This window comes from Zalophus californianus, chromosome 3, assembly GCF_009762305.2.
Source record: "Zalophus californianus isolate mZalCal1 chromosome 3, mZalCal1.pri.v2, whole genome shotgun sequence".
NCBI lineage: Eukaryota > Metazoa > Chordata > Mammalia > Carnivora > Otariidae > Zalophus > Zalophus californianus.
The window spans coordinates 19,289,600-19,315,493 of record NC_045597.1 but is presented as its reverse complement, the minus strand read 5'-3'; the positions used below and the strand labels follow the sequence as shown (position 1 = coordinate 19,315,493).

The 25,894-nt window shown below is 37.6% G+C and overlaps 1 pseudogene; it reads right to left on the bottom strand.

The window, feature by feature from the left end:
• Nucleotides 1–190: 190 nt before the first annotated feature.
• Nucleotides 191–25,176, bottom strand: LOC113920494 (annotated as a pseudogene).
• Nucleotides 25,177–25,894: the final 718 nt, after the last annotated feature.

Genomic DNA, 25,894 nt, shown 5'->3' with positions numbered 1-25,894 from the left:
TATATAATTACTATATATTGAGAAAAGGAGCATAGATGGAGTATGTTTATTTCAGAAAATTGGCAGGAACTGGCTTTGAAGGAAAGTTGGTTAAGCTGGAGATACAGCTGTAAGCTTTGTTCCCCTTCTTCTCCCCTAAGGAAGTAGACACAGAAGCACGTATTCAGGAAGTTCTGGCTCAGGAAGTCATTCATGCTTTCACCAGGCAGACCTCATTGTGACATCTGTAGGGCTTCATAGGAAGCTCATACCCAGTGTAGAAGTAGAAGTCACTCTGTCAGGTGTCTGTGTCCTCCGAGGTGGTACGCAGCTGGGCCACATGAGCTACATAGTCAGCTTCCTTGACATAACCACCAAACTGCAGGGAAGAGACAGTGATGCTTTCCCTGTCCTCCATCTTAATGCTGTCATCAGTAGGAACTGGGCAGGTTGGTCTGGAGCTGGTTTGGAATCTGAAACCAGACTTTGAATTTTTTCCATAGGGAGCCATCTTCACTGGGGAAACACAGCAAAAGAAATAGGAACTGTCATCCCCATCCAGATTCCCTTGTCACTGGTGCCTCCCACATACATCATGACTTCGGGCATTGCTTCCCGTAGAGCCTCACCCACAGGCTGATCTGTCACTTCCCCTGTGGCAAACCTTCCTCCTTCACAGGTCCTTTCCTTATAGGAGACTTTTTCCTTGCCCCCTTTGCTCAGGACCTGCCAAGGCCATGTCTTTATGCTTTCAAACAGCAAAGTTCTTGATCATGCCCAAATGACGTGGCTGTAGCGCTCTGGATGCACCAGTGGACCATCCAATTCTTTTTTCATGTTATTTTGATGCATAAAATAATAAACTCAAACTTTCCTTTTTCTGACAGATTATATGTTACTATAATGATCAGTAATACAACCAGCAGCACTTACTTACAACGTGTTTTCCAGTAAAACCGCATTACTTAAATATAATGAAAACAGGAGTTAAGAGAAAAAAAATACACAGGGAGGCAAACATGGGGTGATCAAACGTGTATCTGGGAGGGAAATTCTCACTGAGACATGAAGGGAAATAAGGTCTTCCCAGTCTGTTTAATTTTTTTAATTCTGCCCCATATCAAGTCCAATGGATTTTCAGCTTCTGTTGTACATATTCTTTAACCCTTAGGAACTTGGGGTATGTATCTATGGTAAGGCAGATAATGTTAATGTAGTTAACACTGAAGCTACTTTGCTAGAGTTACTGTAAGTAGGTAAAAAAGGCAAAGATAAGAGTTCAGACTAGCAAGGACTTTTGTTTTTAACATATAATGTATTATTTGTTTCAGAGGTACAGGTCTGTGATTCATCAGTCTTACACAATTCACAGTGCTCACCATAGCACATACCCTCCCCAGTGTCTATCACCCAGCCACCCCATCCCTCCCACCCACCACCACTCCAGCAACACCCAGTTTGTTTCCTGAAATTAAGAATTCCTCATATCAGTGAGATCATATGATACATGTCTTTCTCTGATTGACTTATTTCGCTCAGCATAATACCCTCTAGTTCCATCCACGTCGTTGCAAATGGCAAGATTTCGTTTTTCTTTTTGATGACTGCATAATATTCCATTGTGTGTGCATATATATATACCACATCTTCTTTATCCATTCATCTGTTGATGGACATCTTGGCTCTTTCCATAGCTTGGCTAATGTGGACATTGCTGCTATAAACATCAGGGTGCACATACCCCTTCGGATCGCTACATTTGTATCTTTGTGGTAAATACCCAGTAATGCAATTGCTGGGTTTTATGGTAGCTCTATTTTCAACTGTTTGAGGAACCTCCATACTGTTTTCCAGAGTGGCAGCACCAGCTTGCATTCCCACCAACAGTGTAGGAGGGTTCCCCTTTCTCCGCATCCCTACCAACATCTGTTATTTCCTGACATGTTAATTTTAGCCATTCTGACTGGTGTGAGGTGGTATCTCATTGAGGTTTTGATTTGGATTTCCCTGATGCCGAGCGATGCTGAGCACTTTTTCATGTGTCTGTTGGGCATTTGGATGTCTTCTTTGGAAAAATGTCTGTTCATGTCTTCTGCCCATTTCTTGATTGGATTATTGGTTCTTTGGGTGTTGAATTTGATAAGTTCTTTATAGATTTTGGATACTAGCCCTTTATCTGATATGTCATTTGCAAAATCTTCTCCCATTCTGTCGGTTGTCTTTTGGTTTTATTGACTGTTTCCTTTGCAGACTAGCCAAGTACTTTACCATGCTAAGATATTTGTATCTGTTCCTTATGCATATGAAGAACCAGTGAAGGATTTTGAGCAGAAAAGGAACTTAACCATATTTGGCATTTGAGAATTTAACATCAGATTCAGCAGGAAATATAAAACTGTCTAGGGAAGAAATTTGAGTCATGGAGTTTTGTTTTTTTTTAAAGGTTTTATTCATTCATTTGACAGAGAGAGACACAACAAGAGAGGGAACACAAGCAGGGGGAGTGGGAGAGGGAGAAGCAGGCTTCCCACGGAGCAGGGAGCCCGATGCAGGGCTTGATCCCAGGACCCCGGGATCATGACCTGAGCCTAAGGCAGACGCTCAATGACTGAGCCACCCAGGTGGCCTGAGTCATGGAGATTTTTAGCTGAGTGAAAAATGAAGGGCTCATTCTTGGCAGCAGATCAGTAGTAGCTGGGGGGGAGAAGCCCATAAACGAATTGCAAACGTAGACCATAGACCCTGCAAAAATAATTTATTAAAGTATTTACTAATTTTAGTTTCATTAATTTTTATAGAGTGCTTACTATAAAGCTTGCACCTAAGAATATAGTGCTATTAAAGTGTAAAATAGTGAAGTATTTTATCTTGTCAAGGAGATGAGGAAAGTGACTGCTGCTGAGAAAGAACAGGGAGGGTTCACTGAGGTGAAGAAGGAAAGGGAGGGTATTTCAAACTGTAGGAGCAGCCTGAGCAATTCCAGTGTCAGGATAGGGCTTGGCAAGTATGAGAAACTGGTTTAAGTCCAATAGTGAATTCAGAAGACAGCAAAGAGGATTCATGGTGTGAGGGGAGACTGAAGACATGGCTAAGGGCTGCACCAGGAAGAATGCCATAGACCGTGTTAAGAATTTCTCTTTTAATGCAATAGGATTTGGACATTCAACCACCTTTGCATTGGTTTTACTTGCTTTTCTTGAGTGCTTTTAAGAAAGATCTAGGACAAATATCTTTCCTCACAGCCTTGGAATATTGGCAGTTAAAGTCCTTTCTGTCTTTGAGAGGAAAAGAAAAAAAATCATATTTTGATTTTGGGGAGATGTCAAAAAAATGTTTCTGGTTGCCCTTGCCTTCCTATCCTCCCAGTGGAAAGAAAAAAGATGTGGATCTAGAGACCCTAGAATTGATGGGAGGTGTGAGGGTGGGGGGGGGGGTGGAGGAGGCAGGAAGTGTTAGATTGTAAAGATTGGGAAACCTGAACAGCGTAATGAGAAAAACTAGAGGACCCAGAAGGAAATAAGTGAATGGGTCTTGCAAAACATATTCATTTGCATGAGGCCTTCTCAATAACTCAGGATCGCTGATCAGAACTACATATGGGTTCATCTTATTTTTATCCATGCCATGGGATGTGCATAACCATTTTTGGCTACCTTTGTGGCCATCCTAGAGTGTGTACCCCCAAGATCTCTAGCATGCTTTAGGGAGGAACATTCTCTATATGTTAGAGGGCTGGGATTGAGCTGAGCCAGTTTGAGATTTCTAGACTGGAATAGTAATTACTTCATTTTTGCTAAGAACAATGAGAAAGCAATGGGTAGTCTTAATATATTTGTATTTTAAAGCAGTACTCTGGCTGCAGAATGTGGAATAATAGATTCTGGAGAGAATGCACACAGCATTTGCTGACTATTGTAATGGGCCTGTCTACAGATTGTGTACCATTGATCTAACAGTGGAAATGAAAAAAAAAAAAAACATTTTGGATATGAAAGGATTATTAGGTCACTTAAAAAATTATAGCTTATTGATTGGATATTGAAGATGAGAAGTGAGAATTGAGCCAAAGGATTCCAAGTCATCCAAAGAGGAAAACTAATCAGTGTGGTCTTCACAAGTTGAAAAGAAAGTTAAAAAGAATATCTATGCTGTCCATCAGGAAGTTGCAAATGTAGATCTGAAACAGTTAAAAGTTGGAGGTTCATGACTTCCATCATTTGCAGAGGATCATCAACAAAACATAGTAGGGGTCAGTTGATAGAATTTACAGTTTCATCTAGTATTCAAAATACTGTAGGATAGGGGTGCTTGGGTGGCTCAGTTGGTTAAACGACTGCCCCCGCGTTAGGCTCCTTGCTTAACAGGGAGCCTGCTTCTTCCTCTCCCTCTGCCTGCTACTCCGCCTGCTTGTGCTCTCTCACTCTCTGTCAAATAAATAAATAAAATCTTTAAAAAACATACTGCAGGATAAGTAATTCAGGGCACCAATTTATGGATGAGAAAAGCAAGGCTCATTTGCATAGGATGTGATTTCAAAATTTGCTTCCTTTAATTACTATCATTTTCTGTCTCTGAATGGATGAGCTTGCAAAACAAAGATAAGAAGACTCTCCAGCAAAGGAGAATGAAAAAAAGGACAGAGAACCATACAAAGAAAGCTAGAAACTGAAGTACTTTGAAGTCAATGGTGGAGATTTGATGGTTTTGAATATTGGTGTTAATGGAGTTTGTTAACCTCGTAGAGTACCCCAAAGATGTGTAGGATGAGGAATTGAAAACAAGTTATTTTCATTGTTATTCAATAAACTTTGTTGAGCAAGTAATCTGTGCCAGGTACTCCTCCAGATGCTGTGAATAAAATAGTGAACAAAACAGAAAAATCACCTTTCTAATAGCAATTAAATTCTGGTAGGACACAGACCATAAACATTCATGCAATTTAAGACCATGATTTGACATTTAACAATGAGGCAGTCACTGCAGTTACCAAAGAGAAGTAGTCTCTGGGGTGGAAGCCAAATAGCCATGAGTTGAAGAATTTAGAGGGGGTGATGCTGGAGTGGGATAAGGGGAACATGATTATTGCTGTGCCTAGTGTTAGGAGAAAGGATGTTCTATACAGGTTGCTGAGGTATGTTGATAGCATGTTCAAAAACCAGACTAAGATGGGACTAGACACATTTGAGGGGTTCTTGGATATGTATGACCTCCTCTTATGCAGCTTCCAACTAACAGGTTAAAGTGGAATTTTTTAAAACTAACACACAGTGTTAATTTTAGGTGTATAATGTATTGATTAAACAATTCTATATATTACTTAGTGTTCACCACAATAAGCGTAGTCACCATACTACATTGCTAATTAATTCCCTACGCTGTACTTTATATCTCCATGATTTATAACTGGAAGTTTGTTTCATCCATTCCCCACCCACCTCCCCTCTGCCGACCACCAGTTCTCAATTTGAATGTTTTTTTTTCTGTCTCTTTTGTTTTGTTTTTAGATTCCACATATAAGTGAAATCATGGTATTTGTCTTTCTCTGACTTATTTCATCTTAGCATAATGCCCTCTAGCTCATTCATGCTGTTGCAAATGGCAAGATTTCATTCTTTATGGCTGAGTAATATTCCATTGCATATATACCACATCTGTATCCACTCATTTACAGATGCTTCCATATCTTGGCTATTATAAATAATGCTACAGTGAACATTGGGATGCAAATATCTTTTTGAATTAAGTGTTTTCACTTTCTTTTTTTTCAGATTTATTTATTTGAGGGGGAAGGAGGGGCAGAGAGAAAGGGAGAGAAATTCTCGAGCAGACTTCCCGCTGAGTGTAGAGCCCAATGTGGGGCTTGATCCCAGGACCCTGAGATCATGACCTGAGCCGAAATCAAGAGTTGGCCGCTTAACCAACTGAACCACCCAGGTGCCCCAGTGTTTTCATTTTCTTCGAGTGTACACCCACTAGTGGAATTACTGGATCATATGGTAGTCCTATTTTTAATTATTTTTTGAGGAATCTCTATACTGCTTTCCACGTAGCTGCACCAGTTTACATCCCCACCAACAGTGCAGGAGGGTTCCTTTTTCTCCACATCCTCGCAACACTTCCTTTTTTGATTCCAGTCATTCAGACTGGACCTCCAGGTTTTAGATTCAGCAGATCTGGGGTGGGGCCCAAGAATTTTCATTTCTAATGGGTTCCCAGGTGATGCTGAGGCTGCCGGTTGGTGGATGACACTTAAGAATAACTGCCTTAAATAAGAGTAGATTTTGTAAATAATCAGAATAGTCCAGACCTTAATGACATCCCTTGTTCTTTCTCCCAACCAGTTCTTAATCACAGGCAACCAGAAGCTCTGAGCTAACCTGGGAAATTATGTTCTTATTTAATTTTTAGGAAGCTGAATATAAATGTCCAACAGGCTGGTTTGCTCCATCCCTGAAAAGGTTCCTATGTCTCATCATAATAAAGGTTCCACACACATTGCAGAATGCCAATTTTGCTACCAAGGAGCAAGTTCTTAAAAGTGCATTTCACAGAATATAGAAAACAACCAATTAAACTTTTCTCACAGCAGGACCTCCCTTTAAAGTACTCTAATCATGAAGAATCACTTGTATTCCTCCGAAAAGTTGGGTTATGACTAATATTAACTTAAGGTGTGAGATTTTAACATTTGCTTTCTTGTGAAGTTATTAACTTTTTTTTTTTTTTTTTTTTTTTTTTAGTAAATGTTCTCATTGAACTCACAAACTATACCTATTAGAAGCAGCTTGCTCTGTTCAGATTATTCCAATAATACTCTGCCTGGCCTCCCAATGTCCTCCTCCATTTGTGAATGCTTCCTTGACCCTTGTACCATTTTTGTACACATTTTAGTTTTTCTGTTGCCAGTTAACTCTGGTTAGATTCTTCTTTCAGGTCAAAGTTTAAATGCCATTTAATTCAGTGAGCTCTATCTTACTCCCTTGTGCTAGGTCCAGATTCCTTTGTTATAAGTGCACACTGGACATTGATTTTTTTTGTTTATATTGAAAGAACTATATATAAAAACTTAAAAGCATATATGTATAAATACAAATATATGTGTGGGTATGCATAAAATACACAAATTAAAGGTATACATGCCGATATATTTTCTGGAAGTTACTGTACTTGTACACCAGCAGCCATCTACATCAAGAATTAGGATATTACCAGGGCACCTGGGTGGCTCAGATGGTTAAGCGTCTACCTTCGTCTCAGGTCATGATCCCAGGGTTCTGGGATCGAGTCCCGCGTTGGGCTCCCTGCTCCTTGGGAGCCTGCTTCTCCCTCTGCCTCTCTCTCCCTCTCTCTCTTTCATGAATAAATAAATGAAATCTTTGAACAAAAAAAGAATTAGGATATTACCAGAACACCATCTGCCATCTTGTGTCCCATTAAAGATCTGGACAGGAAGTTTTAGTGACCTCAGTTCCATGCACCTGTAGACCTATTCTCTGCCCTTCACTAGAAGGCTGGTCTAGGATGACATTTATAGAGATTCTAGACCCCAGCCTGAGACAGAATGAACCTGGGCTGTGGAATCAACAAGAAAAGTGCATTAAGCTCTTGGAGCCATGGTACCCTCTCAGAAGACCTGGAGTTTAAAAACTCTACTTTATGGGACTTTTGTAGAATTATGATACTGAATATGTAAAGCACCCAGCCCAAAATCAGCACTATTTAAATACTAATTTTTTTTTCTACTGCTTTCTGGTATAAAGAAGATTCTCTATTCTTCCATAATTCTGCCAGATATTTCTGTTTTTGGTCTTGAATTCTCTGCCATCTTAAGGAGATGGAAGATATTTTCTTATAGGACATATATAGGGTTCTTTTTGACCATCTATTAAAATCATCCATAATTTTGTCTAGTAGGAGCCAAGTATGACTGGTCAATTTATATTATCTCCAGTCTTCATAATCTTGCTTGAAGGTAGATATAATTATCTCAGAGGTGTTAAGTGATCTTTCAAGTGGAGAGAGCTCTAACTCTCAAAAGTAGGATTCACATTTAGGTACTTGTCATTCCTCCAAGTCTCACCGTTTCTGTGTGCATTGTGTGATATGGAGGTTGGGTGCCCATGAGAAGAAACTCTGGAATGAAATCAGGAAAAATAGTCATTTATGTGATGCTCTATTACACATTGGTAAGAATTCATGTTTTAAAAAAGATTTTGATTATAATTGTACCTTTCCATTTTAACTTGCTTATCTGTGTTGTAAAAATTTAAGCTGTGCTTAAATAATCTCTAACTGAAATCAAATGGTGGTATTATTTTTGCTGTATGCATAGAGCAAAATACTTCACACCTAGAAGAACATTGCATTTGTTAATTCTATACTATCTCTGAAGGAATAGAATGATTAGGCGAATAAGTTATGTGGGTAAAACATCTTTTCAAACATTGACTTCTAATGTCTACACTCCATTCCAGCTCTGTTGTATCATGCCTCTCGGTAGAAAGATAAACTTTTAGTACAAGTAGCCATCAAGTCCACAATTTTAATAAAACTGTAGTTGATAAATATCTTCAAACAGGCATATTGCTGTGTATGTCAAGAGCACTGTGATTCACTGTATGTGGCTTTGATGTATTGAGTTTCTGTACCTAAATGTTATATACCTGTGAGCATAATAATTTCAGAGTGGTTTTGAAACAGTACAAGACTGATACTGCAGGTCTTCCTGCTCCTTGCTGTGTGTTCAGTTTTCATGTTTCACTGAAATCTTAATAGTGCCAATGATTCTAACTTAGTTTATTAAAATTTTGAATGAAGATAGATATTAAATATGTATAAACACTATGAAAGAGGTTATAGTCCCCTGATTTTCTAGTTATTGTGATATAAACTGGAATTTGTAAGATGAGTATTATATTAATAGAAATCTACATAAAAATAGTATTCTTGGGGCACCCGGGGGGCTCGGTCGGTTAAGTGTCTGCCTTCAGCTCAGGTCATGATCCCATGGTCCTGGGATGGAGCCACATGCCAGACTCCCTGCTAGCAGGGAGTCTGCTTTTCCCTCTCCCCCATCCCCCTCATGTGTGCCTGTGCACTCTCCTCTCTCTCTCTCTCTCTCGAATAAATAAAATCATTTTAAAAAATAGTATTCTTTCTTTGAAAATAGTATTCTTAATTATGAAATTCCAATCTTATATTTTTAAAATGTGCTATTTCCAATTTTATATAATTTAGGTTTTCAAAAGGACCAACTGCTATTTTACATTTTAAATTTTCTTGGTGGGACATGAATATAAATAGGATATAACATCTGCAACTTGTGAGCAAATACCAAATGAAGTAATCTGAAATTTTCTGGAATGGTTGATTTGAATACATTATGAACTTTTTTTTTTTGAAAGTAAAAATTCTTAAGACGACCTCTTTTGCTTTAATTATTCTACAAATAGGTTGAAGGGGGAAACGTAAAGTCAAATGATTAAGAGTATTATTGAGAATTTTTTACCCTGTTTTTTCTTATAGGTTACCTCATGTGTTTTAATAAAACATGCAATAAATGAATGCCTATTTGGCCTTGATATTAGTAATAGATAAACTTCAGATGATTTTTTTAAATCTCTAAAGTTCAAATATTATAGTATGAGAGATCTAACATATGACATATAGGATTCTCAGGATGAAATTTAAGTATCTCTTGCTAATCCTCAAAGTTCAAAATAACCTCTTATATGATATTTGATGCGCTAATCTCTGATATCTGCTAGAGGTAAGTAATAACTAAAGAAAAATGCCTCTGTAATGTATAATTTATCCAGTCCATTTCATAGATTTTTAATTAGTATCTATTTGGCAGAGTGTGATGAAAAATAAAGACAGGATTCTTGGCTTCATGGAATTCATAGCTGGTAGGTTATGCATACATGCAACAGAAAATCACATAAATTCTTTCAGTGCACTTGCTAAATATTACATGAAGAAAAAATAAAATAACAGGGAACCCCTTAAATAGCATAGTCAGGCACAGATTTCTAGAATTGAAAGATGTAATCTCAGACGATCTGAAAGGTGATGTAAGATTTTCAAGGCTAGAAGGAATGGGGAAAGCTTCTTGATAGAGCAATATATATATATATATATATATATATATATATATATATATAGGCAGTGTTCTGAGGGGAGAAATGAGGATTTATTTTAAATAAAGACATGGAGACTGAGGTAGCTAAAACAGAGTTGCAAGAGTTCATTAAGTTGAAACTGATCAGCTAGGTGGTGGTGAATACAGTGGGTTTTTGTCAGTTAGGTTAAAGATTTTAAAAGCTATCCTAAGACCAGTGGGAAGGCAAAGCATATGGAGGAGAGAATTGGCCTGATCAGATGTACAAGTCTGATTTTTTTTTCAAGATTATTATAGGTTCTCTGTAACCAATGGTAAAGTTAGAACAAAGAGAAAACATAGGAAGACAGGCTTTTAGAGGCCGCTGTAGTTGTATGGGTAACATTGTTAGCTTGGCCTGATTATAATGAATTATATTGCAAAGGGAGAGAAGTAAACAGATTTGAGGTACAATCAGATAAAAAGTGGGACTCACTGATTGGCTAGAGGAGGGAATCAGTTATGAAGGATATTGAGGATAACAGCAAGTAATGAGGCTATCGGTGGAGAAAGGAAACATTGGAGGGAGGATGGATGGGGAGGGGAAGGGAGATGATTAAATATTCAATTTGGACAGATTGTAAAATGCCTGAGAGTTATCCAAGTGGAAACGCTGAATAGGCAGTCAGATATGTGCGCATAGGACTTAATAATGAGGTCTCACCTATTTAAATTTGGAGTTAAATTTGGAGTTCGTTGGCATTGTAGGGGAAGAAAAATTTTTGTCTTCTGAATTCTTGGCTGAGACCCCAGTAATAAGACACAAATTAGCAAGAGAAAAACAGGAGTTTATTAACATGTTTGTATCACGTATAGGTGGGAAGATACCCAGGGGGGAAATAGGTAACTCAAAAGGGTGTTTAAGATTCAGTCATCTTAACAGGGAAAAGAGGGGAGGGTTGAAGGCCTTTTAGGGGAGAGTCCATGAGTTTAGGATGAACAGGTCCTTAGAATAGATGGGAGGTGTGGTAGTTTGTGATAATTTGTGACAAATCTTATCTGGGTGTAGTGTTACCTTCTAGTCTATTCTGATGAGTCAACCTCCGTTCGTTAATAAAACTCATTCTCAGGAAGTGGGCCTATGACAATTGAGTTCCATTTGGAGAATTCATTTTGAGGAAGGGGGGTTCAGAGAAAACCTCTACCATCATTTGCTGTTTTTAGGTAACTGCATCTCAAAATAGTCAATATGCCAAAGTGTCCTATTTGGGGTAGTACATTCTGCAACCCTTCGATATATAGATTGCTTTTTATTCCATGGGAGGAGATGTGATTCCTTACAAGGATAGTATAGTTTTAAAAGACAAGAGAGGATAGAACAAAGCCCCAAGGAACTCCTGTATTTAAAGTTTTAGCACAAATGGAGAAACCAGGAAGGGTATAGAGAAGGAAGAATTGGGGTTATAAATAAACCATGAAAAGTGGAGTAGCTCAGAAGCTAAACTGTCTCACAGTGGAGGGAGTAGTCAACAGAGTCCAATTCCTGGTTTCGCATGTTTGATGTCATTGGTCACTTGGGCAGGAGAAGTCACACTGATTTTATTGGCCTATGAATAAGCTGAGTTGTGGAAGTTGAGTTGTGGAGTATAGGGAAGAGAATCGTAGCTACAAAGAGGAACACAGGCTTTGGAAGAAATTTTTATGGAAGGTACTAAATTATGGTTTAAATGATAATTGGAAGGATGCACACACAAAGAGTTTAAAGATATGAGGAGGGGCCGAGCACATTTGGCATATACAGTTCCTGAGAAGGGAGCGAAGAAGGGATGAAAGTAGTATGGATGAATAGAGGAACGCATTTTGAATGAGCACCTCGTACAGAAAAGATACTTCCTGTAGGTGAATAGGAGGAAAAGTGGAGATGAAAAGCTATTAATGGTGGCAGTTTTATATATTTAATATTTCTGAGTTTTCTAATGATTTTGCTTTGGTTCTTCTTGCAAAGACATGATCATCTTTAGTGTGTCTGGACCATAAACAACATGGGTTGGTAATGAGAGATAATGCTTAAAATGTTGGGGTATGGAAGAAAATTAAAGGAATTTATGTGGGGAATAGAATACTGATGAAATTTATGTTTCAGAAACATTCCTCTGGCAATGACAGAGAGTGGATTTAAGGTGGCAAATCTGGAAGTCAAGCGAACAGAATAATTTTCATAAAGATTGTCGCTGGAGCTCCTATTCTTACTCTCCCCTCCCTCTACATCCCCCACACACACAGTCACTTGTCTTTCCTTCTCATTGGCCAGAAAGAATCATTCAAGGATTGACCAGTACTGTCTCATATCTGAGTGGTAGTGATGTTAACAGTAGTGGTTCTGATCCTCCTCTCTTTATGCTGCCATGTATGCTCGTGCGGGGTTGGCTAGACCAGTGCACTGTAGGAATTCTTAATAATGCACTGTCGGGTGTTCTGCTGGCTCTGTACCAGGCACTGAGGTTGGCATAAAGTGGTGAACCAAAATGAAAGGATTATTTAAATAACTGTTCCTCTAAGAAGTAGACATGGTCATTGTTTCAAAATGCATGGCAAGGTGTTCCTAATCACTTACATTTTTTTAATTCTGTTCAGTATAATGAGATAACAAGCATTTAGTAGATAATCCCCAACTACCTGGCAAAAGAACAAATGGAGTGGCATATTTTGTCCATGTACAGTTAGTGGAGGACTTGAGCTCCTCCACACACTTGTCTTTAAGGCACCAAAGGTAAAGACTGAGAATTGTACCGTTTATCTTGGACTTTGAAACAGTAGAGCACAGAATACATACCCCCACAGCAGTGCACATAAAATATCTAACCACCCAGGACTATTTTTACATATCTGTGGTAAACTTTTTGTTTTCTTTTTTGGCTGCTAAAGGAATGTGGCTAAGCAGTTTACATTATTGTGCTGGATAATTATATCAAAACTGTTATGTCCCTTGCATATTCTCATTATGTATACATTCTGCCCACTGCCCAAGAAAACCTCCCAAGCGTTAAAACATCTTTTTCAGAAGCCAGTTTTTGTCTTCTGGGTAGTGCCACTTGATCAAAATGTGTTACCGACACTTGCTAGAAAGCTAAGAAGTTTTTAAATCACTGTCTGTATATGGGAAAACCAAACCATATCTATTAAAGCAAATAAGTAGAGCAATTTTTATTAAACTTGATTTTCTCACTGGCCTGGAAAATACCAATAACATACACATTTACAGAGAAACACTCAGAAAGAGGCTCTGTCCCCAACAGTGGGTCGATGGAAAATCTCTTGTCTGCAACAATAGCCACTTTGTAAAGTCTTTTCCATATCCTGACTATTTTTTCAGGCGAACTTAACCTGGCAACATGAAACAGCAGCGGACATTCTGGAGAAATAGTTTAAGAATGGCCCTTGGAACATTGGGTGTGGAATGAACTCCATGCACAGCAAATGAAATGTGTCTCATTTTACCTCTACTAATACTTCCCTCAGTAGGATTTACTGTGAAATTATAATTGCTTTTTGAATGAAACGACTGCTGTACAACACATATAAAACTCAGAACTAATTTTGGATGTGTTGAAACTCTCCAATAATTTCTTTTGTTAGATCACTGGATTTAACTTTAAGACTATCAATTATGACAATTTTGGAACATCAACTGATTATTCCAAGTCAGGCCATCTTGGTTCAAATACTGCCTTTGCCATTTGTTAATTTTTTGACCTTCGGGATTATAAACCCCCCTTGTTTTGGTTTCCTCATCTATAAAATGAGACTAATGCTAGTAGCTAACTTATCTATCTAAGCATTAACTTGAGCATTATAAAGCTAATATGTGTCAAAGGCTTAAATCAAGGCCAAGTACTTGATAAACACATGTGTTTCATTGTCACATTTATGAACCTGTTTTAGTTAAACTTTATTTCTGCTCTGTAATTGTAGTCTTATCTTACAAGGTAAGAGTGAATATGGCTGAGTTCAGAATTTTTCCTCTAATACTAAATAAGATGAAAATTCCAATCAGTAAAAATTGTTTTTGAATAGAGTTTTAACTAAATTGAATTCTTTCTCTGCTGAAAGTAAGTTCAACTGATGTAATTCAGTTTTGAATGTCCTAATGCATTTATCTTGTTTACAAAAGGTTTACACAGGACATACAGCAGATTTGGTCAAAGTAATGGAATAGTTTCATTCTTCTGCAAGACTCTGAATATACACACAGTGAGGAAGGGAAGTGCATTAGGAATCTAGGGACAGAATTCAATGCTAAATAGTAATTGAAAAAGATGTGTTGCTTGGAAACTGCAGAGAACACTGTTTTGTTTCAAGTGAAGGGTAATACAAATCATGCATTAAAATAGTAGAACCTTTTTAAAATTTCAACAATGCAATTGATGAGAGTTTTAATAAGCTCTGACATATAACTTAGAATAGTTAGAATAGTGCATTTCCATCATACAGATGGTTCATTAAGATAACCCACAGCATTGATAGATTTATACTGAGGTTTGGTTACATACCTTATGAGGCTTCAGGTTATGGTTGCATAAACTGGACTCAGATTAAGGGTAATGAAATATTCCTTCTAAGAATAATCACCCTTTCCGAAAAAACTACAGCTAATCAGAGGTGTCACACACCATTGAGTTTTGTGCATAAGACTCGCTGTTTAATAGCTGTTTGGTGACATTTGCAATTGGATGCTGTTAATAAACAATGTAAGATGCTAATTTTTTACTTGGCAGGAGGAGTGAGTCCTTTTGCTACATCCTAATTTCAAAACATGATGACCCTGAAAGTTAATGAAAATAAAGAGATCTACACATTGTAAAAATCATAAGGCAGTGGCAATGACTACTCATCCTTTGTTTGGCTCTTTGAAGGATGAAATTCAAATACTTACAGACAAGGCCCCAGAATTGTGAGGTGTTCACTCCATCATTAGTTTCTCTGTCCTGAAGACTCATTACATGCAAGTCTCTTCCAATGGTCTTGAAAGTTCTTCCAATTTGGAAACTAGTTGATCTGCACATAGAACAATTTCTTAGGCCCTGATATTCTGGAAATCCATTCTTTATTTGGCCCGGAACTGAAGCTAATCTCTTCTTAGCAAACTATGGCCCAGCACTAAGCTGCTTGTTTATGCTTTAGTCATCAGAAGTTGGTTTTAGCTCATCTTAAATAGATCATTTTATGTCAATCATAATTTAACAGAGGAAAAAACATTTATTGGATCCTATTGAACACCTTGCTATATCTTAGTCTTTAATTTTTTTTTAGTTTAAAATCAAATTAGCCAACAGATAGTACATCATTAGTTTTAGATGCACAATTGAATAATTCATCAGTTGCATACAACACCCAGTGCTCATCGCATCATGTGCCCTCCTTAATGCCCAACACCAAATTACCCTATCCCACTACCCAACTCCCCTCCAGCGACTCTCAGTTTGTTTCCTATAATTCAGAGTCTCTCATGGTTTGTCTCCTTCTCTGATGACTTTCCATGCAGGTTTCCCTCCCTTCCCCTATGATCCTCTGTGCTGTTTCTTATATTCCATGTATGAGGAAAATCATGTGATAATTGTCTTTCTCTGATTGACTTATTTCACTCAGCATAATACCCTCCAGTTCCCTCCACGTCAGTGTAAATGGTAAGTATTCATCCTTTCTGATGGCTGAATAATATTCCATTGTATGTATATATATATACACCACATCTTCTTTATCCATTCTTCTGTCAATGGGCATCTCGGCTCTTTCCATAGTTTGGCTATTGCAGACATTGCTGCTATAAACATTTTAGTCTTTAAAAGCTCACAATGAACTGTAAGTTAGACATCAATAAAACCAATTTTATGACAATTATCTACCATTAAAATTGTAGATATGCCCAGAAATTACTTTTGATGGATTTTGTTAACAAGAGACTGTGGGACCTTTTTCTCTATTAATAAAAATAATAGGGTTAAGAGTGCATGTATAAGGGGGAGCCTGGGTGGCTCAGTCAATTAAGTGTCCAACTCTTAATTTCAGCTCAGATCATGAGCTCAGGGTTGTGGGATCGGTCTCTGCACTGGGCATGGAGCCTGCTTGAGATTCTCTCTCTCCTTCTCTCTCTGCTCTCTCTCCCGCTCAAAAAAAAAAAAAAAAAAAAAGAAGAATGTGTGTATAATGGAAAGTTATAACTTTGTTATGAAATTGAGTAAGATTCAGAACCTAAGGGTAATACTACAAATGGTATAATTAAAACTATAAGAATAATTATCTCTAAGACAAATTTTTATTACATATACTAAAAATTTTTGAACTATCTTACCAATTTTTTTTGACCACCTATATTTCAGATTGGAAGATATTTCTGGCATTCGTCTATTAAACTTTAAATGGAAATGTTTTAACACTTGACAATAATGAAAAGTATAAACATATTTATATAGTGATTTGTGGTAAATACTGTCATATTTTTTTCACTTATGTTTCACAATTGAATACTATACCATTTAGGATAGACAAGGTTATTCTGAGACACCCAACATCACAAAAAACCTTCCAGACTCAGAGGAACAAAGGCTTATTTCTTGCTCAGGCTTGAATACCCTGGAGGAGGAGGGAGTTCTGACTATAGTGTCTCAGGGCCCAGTCTGAGGGAGAAGTGAACATCTCAAATATTGATCTGTTGAAGTGAAAAGAGAAGTGGGAAAGGGAGTCTTACACCCACTATTAAATACTTCAAATATTAAATATTTGAAAGTTTAAGAGAGTAGATCTTAAAAGTTATCATGACAAGAAAAGAGTAACTATGTGAGGTGGTGAATATTAACTAAACTTATAATCATTTCACAATATATACATATATGAAATCATTATGTTGTATACCCCAAACAAATACAAATCTTATATGTTAATTATATCTCAAAACTAGAAAAAAACAAACCGAGCTTTATATGTGACATTCATCATTTCTCACAACTCATTGGCTAGAACTGATTCAACCATAGGGATATCAAGAAGTATAACCTATCTTTGTTCCTAGAAGGTAGGAGAACCAGAAATAAAGGTTGAATAACTCTGATAACCACCACTGCTGGTAGGTTTTATTTTTAGCATTGTCTTACAGATAGAGACAAAAACAGATGCTTAGGAAATTTAAAAGGCTTGTTCAAGATCACCTAGTAATTAAACTTGAGAACCCAAATTCAAATATATATTTGTAAAATCCAAATTCAGTGTTCTTTCCATTAAAATTTTGGTTATAACTGTATTCACTCGACATCTACTTCAAAAGTGTGTAGTGAATTTGTAACCATTAGTTTTGATAGAACCAGACATATTTTTTTCTCTTGTTGCAGACCATTGTTCCAATGGCAACCATTAGTACATACTCTAGAAATCAGATATGTAGCAAGCCTTTAAATGAACTTCTAAAGAAAAAAAAAAGTCTACTCCAGTCTTCTCTTCTAGTTCAGGCACTTGGTATGATTGTCTACTTAACTACATACTTCAGGATTATCCTCAACTTTCCCCCTAAGGATCGCATTTCAGAAATGTGACTTCATCCATCACTTCTTTTCAGAGCTAGTGCTTTCTTTCAGGTGTAAAAGAAAAGTTGTACCACATACTTGTTTAAAACTTCAAGAAAGACTTTATTCAAAACTATTGCATTAGGGATCAAGCCTATTGCAGTAAAGGAGAAAGATTGATCTCTACTGAAACAAAAAGGTGGGAGAGTTTTAAGTGGGGGGGGTGAGGATGAGCTGGTGGGGAAGTATGGGAGGACAATAGTGAGGAGGGGTGGTCAATGTGATCAGGCCCTTTGTGTTTGGTAATTGGTGATTACTGAGGTTGGGCTCCCACCCTCCCATTAAGACTGGGAGGTAAGGATCCTCCCTTTGTTGATGATTGTGTTTGGAAAGGGTGGCTCTCAGGTCTTTGAGAAAGATATTCATGAGTTATAAAACTGGAAAGAGGGTGGGAGAAGATTCACATCTCAAATGGACAGAGAAATTATAATTGCAAATTTTCTACAGAAAATGCTCTAAGAAAAGGGAAGTGAGGGGCATAGAGTTAGGAAGAAACCTGTCTAACATTTAGTCATGCTCAGGGGAATGTTAAGGCCTTCTTGGTCACTTGTTCTTATCTCCCTTCCCTGCCTCTGTTGTCTCCCCAGTCCCGTCTGTGTTTTGCCCTAGCTTCTGAGATGTGTCCTCCTCCAGTAATGCAAGTTAGATCACATCACTCTTTTCCATAAAAGAATAATTCTTGACCCTACCCATGCTTAAAATACATTTACAACTTTAGACTTCTACCATTCCAGTTGCCCGATATGTACATTTCCTATCCCACCACACTGTTCTTCTCATCGTTCTTTAAAAATACAGTTTCATTATCTTTGCACATCCCATTCACTCCTTCTGAAATGGTCTTTCTTCTGTTCTCTTACCAGTATTTTAGCAGACCAGCTCAAATTTCACCTGCTTGATCTTTCTCTTCTAGGCAGGGTTAGTCTCACCACTGTCTGACCTCAATACACAAAACTGTCTCTCAGTAGAAATCACCAGATTGTTCTATTTGTCTATTTGTAGTCCTGCCTGCTTCTCTGGTACCAAGCGCCCCTAGGACAAGGGCTTTGTATAATTTAGCTGTGTATTTTCAGTACTTACCAATTGTCTTAGTACATGGTTATTGCTCAGTAAACATTTTTAGAATGTTCTTTGATATCAAATATTTTGCATATAAGGGTAAATGGATTTTATAACTTTTTTTTTAAAATACGGTCAGCATATCCATTATGTAGGTATATTCAAAAAAAGATGTTAACTAAGTTCATATCCTTGATAAGCTTCAAGCTTCTTGAAGAGCGTACTATTTAATGGTAAACCAGGCAGATGTGCATGACTCATTTAAGAGAATGAATAAGTTTGGTGTGGACATTGCCAGAGACCCCAGTCCTCAGAGATCACCTCAGCTTCTTGAAGGAGCATTGCACAGTAGGCTGAAAGTGAAGGGAACTAGTTCAGGCCAACTCCTGGGATGAAAGCATTCTGCACAGACAGAGCAGTGCATATGGAGGCATGAGAAATAGAACATTTTGGGGGAACTATGAGTATTCTTGAAGCATAACATGAATAATGGGGGGAGGGCTGAGGAGAGGGGCTGCAAAGGAAGTCTGAATCAGTCAAAGAAAGCACACGAGGACCTATAATGCCATCCAAGGCAATTTAGAATTTGTCCTGTCAAGATGACCAAACTGAAGTGCCCCAAGCCTTTATATGATTTGGTCAAGCTCACACTGAGCTCCCGAGTGAGGGGAAAGATAGAACCTTGCCCACAGCTTGATACTTAATGAGTGTTTGTTTCTTCAGAATATGTTGTAATCAGTAATTAACATTGAATCCTGAAGTCCCTATGAGATAGAGCTAAGTTTATTTCACTTTTCAAGATGAGGCTGATGAACAGAACCAATGAGTCAAGGCCATGATACAATCATTTTGAATTAACATCATTTTGGATTAACATTAGGCAAATTTTACTGCTCAGTTTTATTCCTATCGTTTCCCTCTTAGTAAATGATATGTTTACATCTTTGAATCAAGACCCCAATACTCCATTTAATCTGATTTTTAAAATTCATATCATTTTCTGACTTAAAATTACCAGACAGATTTGTTATCCAATTGAGAACCTAACAATGAAATAAATACCTGATAAATATGTTGAGAAAATAAAACACACAATATAGGAAAAAGCAATACTTTTCTCCATACCTATGTATTAACCTGGTAGGAGAAAAATGTGATGGCTTAGCCCTACTATTAACTAGCAAGGATTACTATTAATAGTAACGAATAAAAGTAACAATAACCTTTTCAGGTGAGAACTACTTTTTAGTGACATGGTATGCTTCGCAGGTGGACTGTACACATTGCAAATGAAAATCTGGCCTTTAAGAATACATATTTCCTGGGGCGCCTGGGTGGCTCAGATGGTTAAGTGTCTGCCTTCAGCTCAGGTAGGTCCTGGGTCGAGCCCCATTATTGGGCTCCTGGCTCAGCGGGGAGCCTGCTTCTCCCTCTCCCTCTGCCTCTCCCCCCTGCTCATGCTCTCTCTCTCTCTCTCTCTCTCTCTCTCTCTGTATCTCAAATGAATAAATAAAATCTTAAAAAGAAAAAGAATACATATTTCCTGAAAAGATTTTTTTTTAATCTAAATAAAGTAATCCTAAGGGTAAATTGCTTAAATGAAATTATTAAAACGCTATCTGGAAGTGGTTGGTGTTCAGAGAATTTACAGTACTCCTGTCTTACTGTATCATCAGGATGATCAGCTTGCCTCAAAGCTTTTGAAATGATTTTTCTTTGTCCTTAGGACATGAGGAGATGCGGGAGAGTAGGAGATAATTATAATGGGATTTTTCCCTTCCTAGGATATGAATTCACTTTAGAATAATCTCTTTCCCCATCAGTGATAAACAACAGATGTTTTGATCACAATAATATGAATAATACACAACATGAAGCCTTCTCCCTTTAAAAATAAACTTTCTTTTATTAGACTAAAAGTTTATGTTATAGAAGATGCTCATGAACGTTGAGCTAGTCTTTGAAGGAAACAAAACTTTCTGGTTGACTTTGGCAAGGTTCTTCTAACCAATTTAACATATTCACACAGTCACAGAGGATTGTTCAAAACTATTTTTTACTCCCTCCACATATTTTTACTGAGCGCCAACATGTTCATAACATTTCATCAGCTGAAATAAAGTTAATTTAAATATTTTAGTTATTTCCACTTTATTAAATCATTTAAAAAATTGTCATCACATTATTTGAAATATGCCTATATTAGAATAGTGAATGTGTATAACTTATTAATGGTTTTACTTATATGAGCAGCAGGATCTATTTTTGTTAAATAAGTATCTTCAAAGTTTGAAGCCCTCTTGTCTATAAAATCCTAGTTCTGGAGATTAGGTTTTAATTTTACAGTATTTCTAGGCACATTTCATCTCTTACCTAATAACATTTATGGACTAAGGATACTGAGTGGTATTCATGAATGAAATGGCATCTTTTCATTGCTTTTTCCGCTTGGCATTTAGTATTAACACTATTCACTGTTTCACTCTTTATAAAACACTACTAAAACTTGGCTACTTGGATAAGTCTTTGTTGATTTCCCCCGTGTGCTCTGTATTTTCTCTCCTCTCATTCTCCTGAACTTTGGTTCGCCACCTAAAGGCAACTTTTCCAAGACTCTCACCTTCAGTTGTCTTCCTGTCTGTCCCCTGGGTGACCACAACATTATTTCACCATGTAAGTAACAAGAATTCTCAACTCCACCTGCTAGTCATTTTCACACACTCATTTCAAGCTTCACATATTCAGAACTCCAAATCCTCCCTTCTCAAATGGGTTTTTTTCCTACTCCCTGAGAAAATGAAACAATCACCCACTAGTAACCCAAGCCAAAAATGTGACTGTAACTCTAGATTCTTCATTCTTTCTCACCACCCATCAAATCAGTAGTAAGGTCTATACAATTCTAGTTCCTAGTCATTTTTTTTTTAATCTTTATTTTCCTCTCCATCCTAATGCTAACTTTGATCTGGCCCTCGAACGTTTTTCATGCGGATTAGAACTAAGTTCCTTTCCTTTTCCCATCTTGCCCCAATTAGTCCTTCCTCGCTGTTTGGATCTGCTTTCAGTGATGAATCTAATTATATTGCCCTTTTGCTTAAAAATATTACCTCTGGATTAGCATTGACTAAATGATTAAAATATGACCTTATCAACACACTTAGAACTTTTCAAGATCTCTCCAAACTCTGCTTTTTTAAGTCTTGTTTCTACCTTTTCTGCACAATACAACCCAAATTAATACCCACATCAATTATGTAAAAGGTCTCAAGATGTTCAATTAATAAATGAAAATTCAATTCAAAGTACTTTTCACTATTGTCTTGAAAAACAGCATTAGTTGAATATAAGAAACAACATTTACAGATTTAGGCAATATCTTATGTATGTTATCAAGTCAACCACCCTATGCCATCAGTTACTGGTTTTTAATTTTAGAACTAAGCAGAAATCGGATTATCTCAAAATGTCACATTGACCATCATTGAACATGGCTATAAAGCTGCATTTTGGGGAAGACGTTGTGTTACTTTATCCCTTTTAATCCTCAGAAGATACGCCATTATACAACTTTGACCTGCATTTTATCATTCCAGTAATACAATTAAAAATTATTATAGTTTCTAATGATGTTTTAATACTGTTCTTGAAAAGGAAGAAAATCTTCAGATACTTTAGCTATTTGCTCTTCAATCTTTCTAACCCAAGAGGTAACAAACCCAGGGTTTATTTCATAAATAATGGCACTGAATCTAAACTGCCTCTTTTATTTTTTTTTTACATAAGTTATCCTAGTTACAATATAGTCAGTGTTTTGAAAGCTATTTGGGAACTGAAAAAAATAGAGTAATTCATATGAAATACGTGGGTTCTCATAGTGTTTTAAATGGACTTTCCATTTTTGGTAGAATTGACTGTCATTTAGGACAAGTTCACACCAAGGCTTGTGGAAATTTTTCTTAATTCAGGTGTTCTAATAATTGAGATTCATTTCACAAGAAACACTGTTAAAAAAATGACAACTGTGTAAAATTTAAAGATCTTATTGGCATTAGTCAATGATTCATGAATCTGGTAGCATCCCATCTAGCAGATAGAAAAGAGCCATGAAGAGCTATACAAGAAGACTTTCACAGGCAGAAAAGGGTAGGAAAAGGTAGTTTTTACCAAAGACTGGAATGTTTCAGGCAAGGACACTCTACTCTGGGAGAAAGAAAGGGTCTTTTTTTAAGATGTATTTATTTATTTTAGGGAGAGAGCACAAGAGCATGAGCAGGAGGGACAGAGGGAGAGGGGGACCGAATCTCAAGCAGACTCAGTGCCTGAGGGCAGAACCCAATGTGGGGCTCCATCTCAGGACCCTGAGATCATGACCTGAGACGAGACCAAGAGTTGGCCGCTCAACCAACTGCGCCACTAGGCACCCCCAGAAAGGGTATTTGAGGCAGATTTCCTCACTATGCTGGTCAGGTAATTCCAGATTGACTCCTGGGAGAGACTGTGAAATTCATATAGGTATTACGTTTTGGTTTGCTGAAGTGGGGCTTATCTCAAGTGACTTTATTTTGGGCTTGCTGTCTCTTTTTTAATAGATACAGATTTAAATTCTCTGAAGTTATTTGGTAACTTCTATAATACTAATCTTAATATTTTAATACACACTCTTTCTGGTATAATTTGGTTTTTACATATGATGCATTTGAGTCCTCTACATGATTTGAGATTCTGCTTCACTCTATCTTTTATTGACTCCCTCATCTTGAGCCAACATCCTTTTCTTTATAAACTTTTTCTGTATACAAACCTTTATCTAAAATTTCTAAGAAGAAAAAACCCAGAAAATTCCGTCCCTTTTCTGCAAAAGATCTTTTAATCAGGATTCAGGCATATTAGACTTTATTGCAAGGATGCTACTTAAGGATTTAGTTGAGGGCCATTTGGTCCTTTATGTACAGTTGTAACCAGGTTTTGTAGAAAACGAAGCTGCGAATCAATGCTTTTCTGCATTTGGGGATTTTACTTCAGGAGCACTAGCTAACTCTCAAGTTTTTAGCATGATTACATTTATCTATATTTTAAAGTACAAAGGAATCCACATGCTGGAAAATAATTGCTCTGTTGCTATAGGGAAAAAGATTAGGGAAGCTGTGAGTTTAAGGAAGAAACTGCCTGGGTAGTAATCCTTTTTATTATCTACTCTAAGCCAGAAATAATTCTATCCCTAGCCTAATAAATAATTATGTCATGAACTCTAAGGTCAGAGGACTTGGGCAAGATTGTTAGGAAGTACAATGATTAGAAACTTGCCATATTCCTAAGGTCATATTGTCTCTTTAAAAATATGTATTTGACAGCACTGAATGCAATGCAGACGCTAATGCACACAGCAGGGGAGGACAGTTACCCAAACCATTCATTTACTAGGTGATCTCTAAGTCCCCTTCTAACTTTAAAATTCTATGCCTATGTCTAAATGAGAGTCATTTTCATTTAAATTGACAAAGCTAATCATATGTTTTAATTAAGATATGTTCCTTTCATTAAATGACTGTGTGTCAGATCAGGGAATTATGTTAATGGGGAACCCAAAATTTGTCTGGAAAGCCAGCGTCGTAGAGCAGGCAGAATTTAGACAATGACAGATCTCACAAGACAAGTTTATCAGCAGAGCCTGTGCTAAGGTGTTTGTCAGTTGGGCAGGGGGAATAGACAAACCTATAGATGAGGAATGGAATGAATCGGTGGAGATCAACCTGGAGTAAATAGATAAGGCCAACCTGGGTTTCATGAAAAGGTAGCCTCTAGAGGTGTGACTCTAAACCCATTTTTCTTTAGGGTCTCTGATGTTCCCCTGCCAGTTTTGCTTCCAAGATACACTCTCTTAAGCTTCCTTTCCCCTAGTACTCTGAAAGTGGTCTTGGATCCATTTTGCCACTTAAAAAAAAAAATCTTTAATAATGGTACGGAACCAAATGTAGATACTGTTGTTAGAGGCAGTTCATTAGATTCTAACAGGATACCTGGAGGCCAGCAAAGAGGAAGGCATGGTCAACTGCAGGGACAGGCAGAGGCCTGTCCTGGCAGTGCTCCAAAAAGCACAAGAAGCCAGATGAAACCAGACAGGCCCAAAACGGCAGGTGTGATGATGGGAAACCCCTGACCAAATAAGGAAGCAAAGGTACAAAACTCCGCTTCAAAGAAATCCCTGCCCCAAGTAATGAATATTCCACCCACTTATTAAAAACTGTCAATAAAAATAGAAGCCCGAGCCCCACAGAGTGCAGCTTGCTCTCTTGACCTTGCCCATTCTCACATTTCAAGAGTGTGCTTTTGCTTTACTACACTTTCCCACCCGTGTCCCTCGTCCACTGGATTGTCTCTGCCCTTGAATTCTTTCTTGGGATGAGACCGAGAGACTTTGGTTGACATCTTTGGGACAGGCTTGGTGGGGGCCTTGGGGCCTGGGGTCTCCCCAGTTCACGAGGCAATAATATGGACAATCATAGGCATATCATAAAAGCTGGGTCTGGGGTAGGGTAGGTTTTTGGATCCCCTGTGGGCTGCCTAGGTAGTTGCTAATAATTTAGTGACTTTCAAGTCTTCTTTATTGCCATTTGCTCCTTTCAGTACCCAGACCTCCACTGTGAGGTTGAGATGGAGTCTCAACAGTCAGGCATTTGTTCAGAAATGAAAATAATCAGCTTCAGTGAGTAAATAATAAATTCGCCTCCATTTCTCTGGAATGCCCTATTTCCTCCTTACGTGTATAGGGCTCACCACCTCCCACACCCCACTCGTAGTATAAAAAGTTTAAGTGATCATTCCTCACCGAGGTGGCCACTTCTAAGTCTGAATTTCTCTTTCCTTCTCATTAGAGTCACTGGCGGCCTTATAGTGGTTCTTAAATTATTTCCTCGAATGACTTAACTATTTAGTGCAACTGAATACTTCAGATGTTTCTGATTACGACTCACCAGGACCATTACCTCCTGGAGGAAATTAACCGGGAAATATAAAATATAATAACATAGTTCTGATGGGGTGGTGATTGTCTCTATCGTGTTCAATGATATATCACTAAAGAATGTACCCAATAAATAAATACTTATTAAAAACATGAATAAAAGTGAAGGCAAGGACTGGGCAA